General features: G+C 45.6%; 1 pseudogene across 1 annotated transcript in view; it reads right to left on the bottom strand.

Moving 5' to 3' along the window:
• The window catches only part of LOC311226663 (sodium/potassium-transporting ATPase subunit beta-2-like), a 135,429-nt pseudogene that overhangs the window by 125,192 nt on the left and 2,737 nt on the right, over positions 1–7,500 (bottom strand). The window lies entirely within an intron of this gene.

Raw genomic sequence — 7,500 nt, 5'->3', positions numbered from 1 at the left:
AGAGACTGATGGTGGCCTGGTTCTCTGCATGTTGCGCCACAGAGCAGATCTCAGAGCAGTGAAACAACAACAACACAGTTAGCAACAGGTGAGACACAGTAAGTCGCCAACAGAGTAAGTATCAACATGATTCTAGTATCATCAACATAGTAAATATCAACATGATTCTAGTATCATCAACAGAGCAAGTATCAACATCAGGGGAAGGCTAAGAGAATTATTAAGGACTCGAGCCACCCGAACAACTGCCTCTTTGAACTGCTGCGGTCAGGCAAGCGATACCGGAGTCTTAAGGCGAGCACAGAAAGACTCAGAAGAAGCTTCTATCCCCAGGCCATCAGGCTGCTAAACGAACAATAATCACTATGCAACAACCATCAAATGCACACAGCACACACACCCACACGCACACACTCACTCAAACAAACAACACACTGCAGCACCCACTCTCCACACTTTAGATCACACAAACACACTTACACTTTATATTTATTGATAAAGGATTTGCACTACAACTCGTACACCTACTGTGAATTGTACCTAAATTGCACCTCGTCCCATTTCTCCATTTCTGCCTTGCACTATATAGTATTGTATATTAGTACACTGCACAGTATTGTATATTGTATGGTAACTACGTCTATTCTGCATCGAACATTGTACATATGTCTAAACTGAACACTGCAACCTCATTTTTTTTACTTCTAATTTTACTATGTTATTTTATTTCATACTTATCTTGTCTTGCACAGTCTCTGGAGCGCAACAGTAAGAAGCATTTTGTATAAAAGTATTCTGTACTTCTGTATGACAACTATTAAAGAAACTTGAACATGATTCTAGTATCATCAACAGAGTAAGTATCAACATGATTCTAGTATCATCAACAGAGTAAGTATCAACATGATTCTAGTATCATCAACAGAGTAAGTATCAACATGATTCTAGTATCATCAACAGAGTAAATATCAACATGAGTCTAGTATCATCAACAGAGTAAGTATCAACATGATTCTAGTATCATCAACAGAGTAAATATCAACATGATTCTAGTATCATCAACAGAGTAAGTATCAACATGATTCTAGTATCATCAACAGAGTAAGTATCAACATGATTCTAGTATCATCAACAGAGTAAATATCAACATGATTCTAGTATCATCAACAGAGTAAGTATCAACATGATTCTAGTATCATCAACATAGTAAATATCAACATGATTCTAGTATCCCACCAATTAGGGCTTACATGGATGATATTGGTGGCCAGGACAGTGGCTTGTACAACAAGGTTACTAGAGAAGTTCATTATAAACCAAGTGGGCGAGGATGAAGATTAAGCCTAGTATGTCGAGAAGACTTTCATTGACCAGAGAGAAGGTAATGGAGAGAAAACGTTACATAGATGAGTAAGAAATTCAACAAGCCAGTAAAGAATTTGGGTAGGTGTTATAATGAGGAGTTGAATGATAGTGAACAGATAGGAGATATGTTGTTGAGGGGATAGGAAGGATAGAGCAGTCAGTGCTTCCTGGCTAATGTAAGTTATGGTGTCTTCAGTTTGGTTTATCACCTACGTTGATGTGGCCATTGTCAGTATATGAAGTGCCAATATCAAAGGTGGAAAGGCTCGAGAGGTTGGTTCATTTTCTTATCAGGAAATGGCTAGGAGTTCCTCTGCGTATTATAGTGTGTACCATGGTATGGGAAAGATATTCTCCAGCTACCAGTAACTAATATAACTAATATAACAGAGGAGTTTAAGTGTGTGAAGGTGAGAACAGAGTTCCTGCCATCAAGGAGCTGAACTGAACCCGAGAAGAGCTACTTCACGTGCCGGATGATGACTCCTCCCCACTGTCAGAAGGATCCGCCCCTTCCTGTCAGAAGGATCCACCCTTTCCGGTCAGAAGAAGCCACTCAACTCCTCCTGCAATCAACAGTCATGTCTCACCTCGACTACTGCAATGAGCTTGTTTACAACTCATACAGAACGCAGTGGCCTGCCTGATCTCCATCCAACCTGCCTGATCTCCATCCAACCTGCCTGATCTCCATCCAACCCAAGTCAGCTCACGTCAGCTCACTTGACCTGCCAATCCGTAACTACACACCCTCAAGACCCCTACGCTCTGCATCTTCTAACTACACACCCCCAAGACCCCTACGCTCTGCATCTTCTAACTACATACCCCCAAGACCCCTACACTCTGCATCTTCTAACTACACACCCCCAAGACCCCTACGCTCTGCATCTTCTAACTACACACCCTCAAGACCCCTACGCTCTGCATCTTCTAACTACACACCCCCAAGACCCCTACGCTCTGCATCTTCTAACTACACACACCCCAAGACCCCTACGCTCTGCATCTTCTAACTACACACCCCCAAGACCCCTACGCTCTGCATCTTCTAACTACACACCCTCAAGACCTCTACACTCTGCATCTTCTAACTACACACCCTCAAGACCCCTACGCTCTGCATCTTCTAACTACACACCCCCAAGACCCCTACGCTCTGCATCTTCTAACTACACACCCCCCAAGACCCCTACGCTCTGCATCTTCTAACTACACACCCCCAAGACCCCTACGCTCTGCATCTTCTAACTACACACCCTCAAGACCCCAACGCTCTACATCTTCTAACAACACACCCTCAAGACCCCTACGCTCTGCATCTTCTAACTACACACCCTCAAGACCCCTACGCTCTGCATCTTCTAACTACACACCCTCAAGACCCCTACACTGCATCTTCTAACTACACACCCTCAATACCCCTACACTGCATCTTCTAACTACACACCCTCAAGACCCCTACGCTCTGCATCTTCTAACTACACACCGCAAGACCCCTACGCTCTGCATCTTCTAACTACACACCCTCAAGACCCCTACGCTCTGCATCTTCTAACTACACACCCTCAAGACCCCTACACTGCATCTTCTAACTACACACCCTCAAGACCCCTACGCTCTGCATCTTCTAACTACACACCCTCAAGACCCCTACGCTCTACATCTTCTAACTACACACCCTCAAGACCCCTACACTGCATCTTCTAACTACACACCCTCAAGACCCCTCCACTCTGCATCTTCTAACTACACAGCCTCAAGACCCCTACACTCTGCATCTTCTAACTACACACCCTCAAGACCCCTACGCTCTGCATCTTCTAACTAAACACCCTCAAGACCCCTACACTCTGCATCTTCTAACTACACACCCTCAAGACCTCTACACTCTGCATCTTCTAACCACACCCTCAAGACCCCTATGCTCTACATCTTCTAACTACACACCCTCAAGACCCCTACGCTCTGCATCTTCTAACGACACACCCTCAAGACCCCTACGCTCTGCATCTTCTAACTACACACCCTCAAGACCCCTACGCTCTGCATCTTCTAACTACACACCCTCAAGACCTCTACACTCTGCATCCTCTAACTACACACCCTCAAGACCTCTACGCTCTGCATCCTCTAACTACACACCCTCAAGACCCCTACGCTCGGCATCTTCTAACTACACACCCTCAAGACCCCTACGCTCTGCATCTTCTAACTACACACCCTCAAGACCTCTACGCTCTACATCTTCTAACTACACACCCTCAAGACCCCTACGCTCTACATCTTCTAACTACACACCCTCAAGACCCCTACGCTCTGCATCTTCTAACTACACACCCTCAAGACCCCTACGCTCTGCATCTTCTAACTACACACCCTCAAGACCCCTACGCTCTGCATCATCTAACTACACACCCTTAAGACCCCTACACTCTGCATCTTCTAACTACACACCCTCAAGACCCCTACACTCTGCATCTTCTAACTACACACCCTCAAGACCCCTACGCTCTGCATCTTCTAACTACACACCCTCAAGACCTCTACACTCTGCATCCTCTAACTACACACCCTCAAGACCCCTACGCTCTACATCTTCTAACTACACACCCTCAAGACCTCTACACTCTGCATCCTCTAACTACACACCCTCAAGACCCCAACACTCTGCATCTTCTAACTACACACCCTCAAGACCCCTACGCTCTACATCTTCTAACTACACACCCTCAAGACCCCTACGCTCTGAATCTTCTAACTACACACCCTCAAGACCCCTACGCTCTGCATCTTCTAACTACACACCCTCAAGACCCCTACGCTCTGCATCTTCTAACTACACACCCTCAAGACCCCTACGCTCTGCATCTTCTAACTACACACCCTCAAGACCCCTACGATCTACATCTTCTAACTACACACCCTCAAGACCCCTACGCTCTACATCTTCTAACTACACACCCTCAAGACCCCTACGCTCTGCATCTTCTAACTACACACCCTCAAGACCTCTACACTCTGCATCCTCTAACTACACACCCTCAAGACCCCTACGCTCTACATCTTCTAAATACACACCCTCAAGACCCCTACGCTCTGCATCTTCTAACTACACACCCTCAAGACCCCTACGCTCTACATCTTCTAACTACACACCCTCAAGACCCCTACGCTCTGCATCTTCTAACTACACACCCTCAAGACCTCTACACTCTGCATCCTCTAACTACACACCCTCAAGACCCCTACGCTCTACATCTTCTAACTACACACCCTCAAGACCTCTACACTCTGCATCCTCTAACTACACACCCTCAAGACCCCTACGCTCTACATCTTCTAACTACACACCCTCAAGACCCCTACACTCTGCATCTTCTAACTACACACCCTCAAGACCTCTACACTCTGCATCCTCTAACTACACACCCTCAAGACCCCTACGCTCTGCATCTTCTAACTACACACCCTCAAGACCCATACGCTCTGCATCTTCTAACTACACACCCTCAAGACCCCAACACTCTGCATCTTCTAACTACACACCCTCAAGACCCCAACACTCTTCATCTTCTAACTACACACCCTCAAGACCCCAACACTCTACATCTTCTAACTACACACCCTCAAGACCCCAACACTCTTCATCTTCTAACTACACATCCTCAAGACCCCAACACTCTTCATCTTCTAACTACACATCCTTGGGCTCCTGGGGGATCATTAAAACAAAGCACACTATTCGCGGTCCTCGCGCCACGATGGTAGTTTGTGTCAGGACAGTGTTTCAGTGGTCTGGGTCAGTAGTCTGGGTCAGTGGTCTGGGTCAGTGGTCTGGGTCAGTAGTCTGGGTCAGTAGTCTGGGTCAGTGGTCTGGGTCAGTGGTCTGGGTCAGTGGTCTGGGTCAGTAGTCTGGGTCAGTGGTCTGGGTCAGTGGTCTGGGTCAGTGGTCTGGGTCAGTGGTCTGGGTCAGTGGTCTGGGTCAGTGGTCTGGGTCAGTGGTCTGGGTCAGGGTCAGTGGTCTGGGTCAGTGGTCTGGGTCAGTGGTCTGGGTCAGTGGTCTGGGTCAGTGGTCTGGGTCAGTGGTCTGGGTCAGTGGTCTGGGTCAGTGGTCTGGGTCAGTGGTCTGGGTCAGTGGTCTGGGTCAGTAGTCTGGGTCAGTGGTCTGGGTCAGTGGTCTGGGTCAGTAGTCTGGGTCAGTGGTCTGGGTCAGTGGTCTGGGTCAGTAGTCTGGGTCAGTGGTCTGGGTCAGTAGTCTGGGTCAGTAGTCTGGGTCAGTGGTCTGGGTCAGTAGTCTGGGTCAGTAGTCTGGGTCAGTGGTCTGGGTCAGTAGTCTGGGTCAGTAGTCTGGGTCAGTGGTCTGGGTCAGTGGTCTGGATCAGTGGTCTGGGTCAGTGGTCTGGGTCAGTGGTCTGGGTCAGTGGTCTGGGTCAGTGGTCTGGGTCAGTGGTCTGGGTCAGTGGTCTGGGTCAGTAGTCTGGGTCAGTGGTCTGGGTCAGTGGTCTGGGTCAGTGGTCTGGGTCAGTGGTCTGGGTCAGTAGTCTGGGTCAGTGGTCTGGGTCAGTGGTCTGGGTCAGTGGTCTGGGTCAGTGGTCTGGGTCAGTAGTCTGGATCCATTGACTGACTATTTCAGTCAGAATCCTCCTCTTCCACTATCTGCGACATTATTTAGCCCCGCCCAGGAGGATTGTGATTGGTTTAAAGAAATACAAACAAGCCAGAGCGTTTGTTCTCCTATAGAGGAGCCAGACCTCTCTCCGGCGCTGGTTATTATTATATTATTATTAATACTGTTCTCTCACATCTATCATCTTCATCAACTGTCACATCTATCATCTTCATCTTCTCTCACATCTATCATCTTCATCTTCTGTCACATCTATCATCTTCATCTTCTGTCACATCTATCATCTTCATCTTATGTCACATCTATCATCTTCATCTTCTGTCACATCTATCATCTTCATCTTCTCTCACATCTATCATCTTCATCTTCTCTCACATCTATCATCTTCATCTTCTGTCACATCTATCATCTTCATCTTCTGTCACATCTATCATCTTCATCTTCTCTCACATCTATCATCTTCATCTTCTCTCACATCTATCATCTTCATCTTCTGTCACATCTATCATCTTCATCTTCTGTCACATCTATCATCTTCATCTTCTGTCACATCTATCATCTTCATCTTCTGTCACATCTATCATCTTCATCAACTGTCACATCTATCATCTTCATCTTCTGTCACATCTATCATCTTCATCTTCTGTCACATCTATCATCTTCATCTTCTGTCACATCTATCATCTTCATCTTCTGTCACATCTATCATCTTCATCAACTGTCACATCTATCATCTTCATCTTCTGTCACATCTATCATCTTCATCTTCTGTCACATCTATCATCTTCATCTTCTGTCACATCTATCATCTTCATCTTCTGTCACATCTATCATCTTCATCTTCTGTCACATCTATCATCTTCATCAACTGTCACATCTATCATCTTCATCAACTGTCACATCTATCATCTTCATCTTCTGTCACATCCATCATCTTCATCTTCTGTCACATCTATCATCTTCATCTTCTGTCACATCTATCATCTTCATCTTCTGTCACACCTATCATCTTCATCTTCTGTCACATCTATCATCTTCATCTTCTGTCACATCTATCATCTTCATCTTCTGTCACATCTATCATCTTCATCTCCTGTCACATCTATCATCTTCATCTTCTGTCACATCTATCATCTTCATCTTCTCTCACATCTATCATCTTCATCTTCTGTCACATCTATCATCTTCATCTTCTCTCACATCTATCATCTTCATCTTCTGTCACATCTATCATCTTCATCTTCTGTCACATCTATCATCTTCATCTTCTGTCACATCTATCATCTTCATCTTCTGTCACATCTATCATCTTCATCTTCTCTCACATCTATCATCTTCATCTTCCGTCACATCTATCATCTTCATCTTCTCTCACATCTATCATCTTCATCTTCTGTCACATCTATCATCTTCATCTTCTCTCACATCTATCATCTTCATCTTCTGTCACATCTATCATCTTCATCTTCTGTCACATCTATCATCTTCATCTTCTCTCACATCTA

Source organism: Notolepis coatsorum (genome assembly GCF_963971535.1).
Source record: "Notolepis coatsorum genome assembly, chromosome: 4".
In the NCBI taxonomy this organism is placed as follows: domain Eukaryota; kingdom Metazoa; phylum Chordata; class Actinopteri; order Aulopiformes; family Paralepididae; genus Notolepis; species Notolepis coatsorum.
The sequence above is the reverse complement of the archived record's forward strand: the minus strand, read 5'-3'. Positions and strand labels throughout refer to the sequence as shown.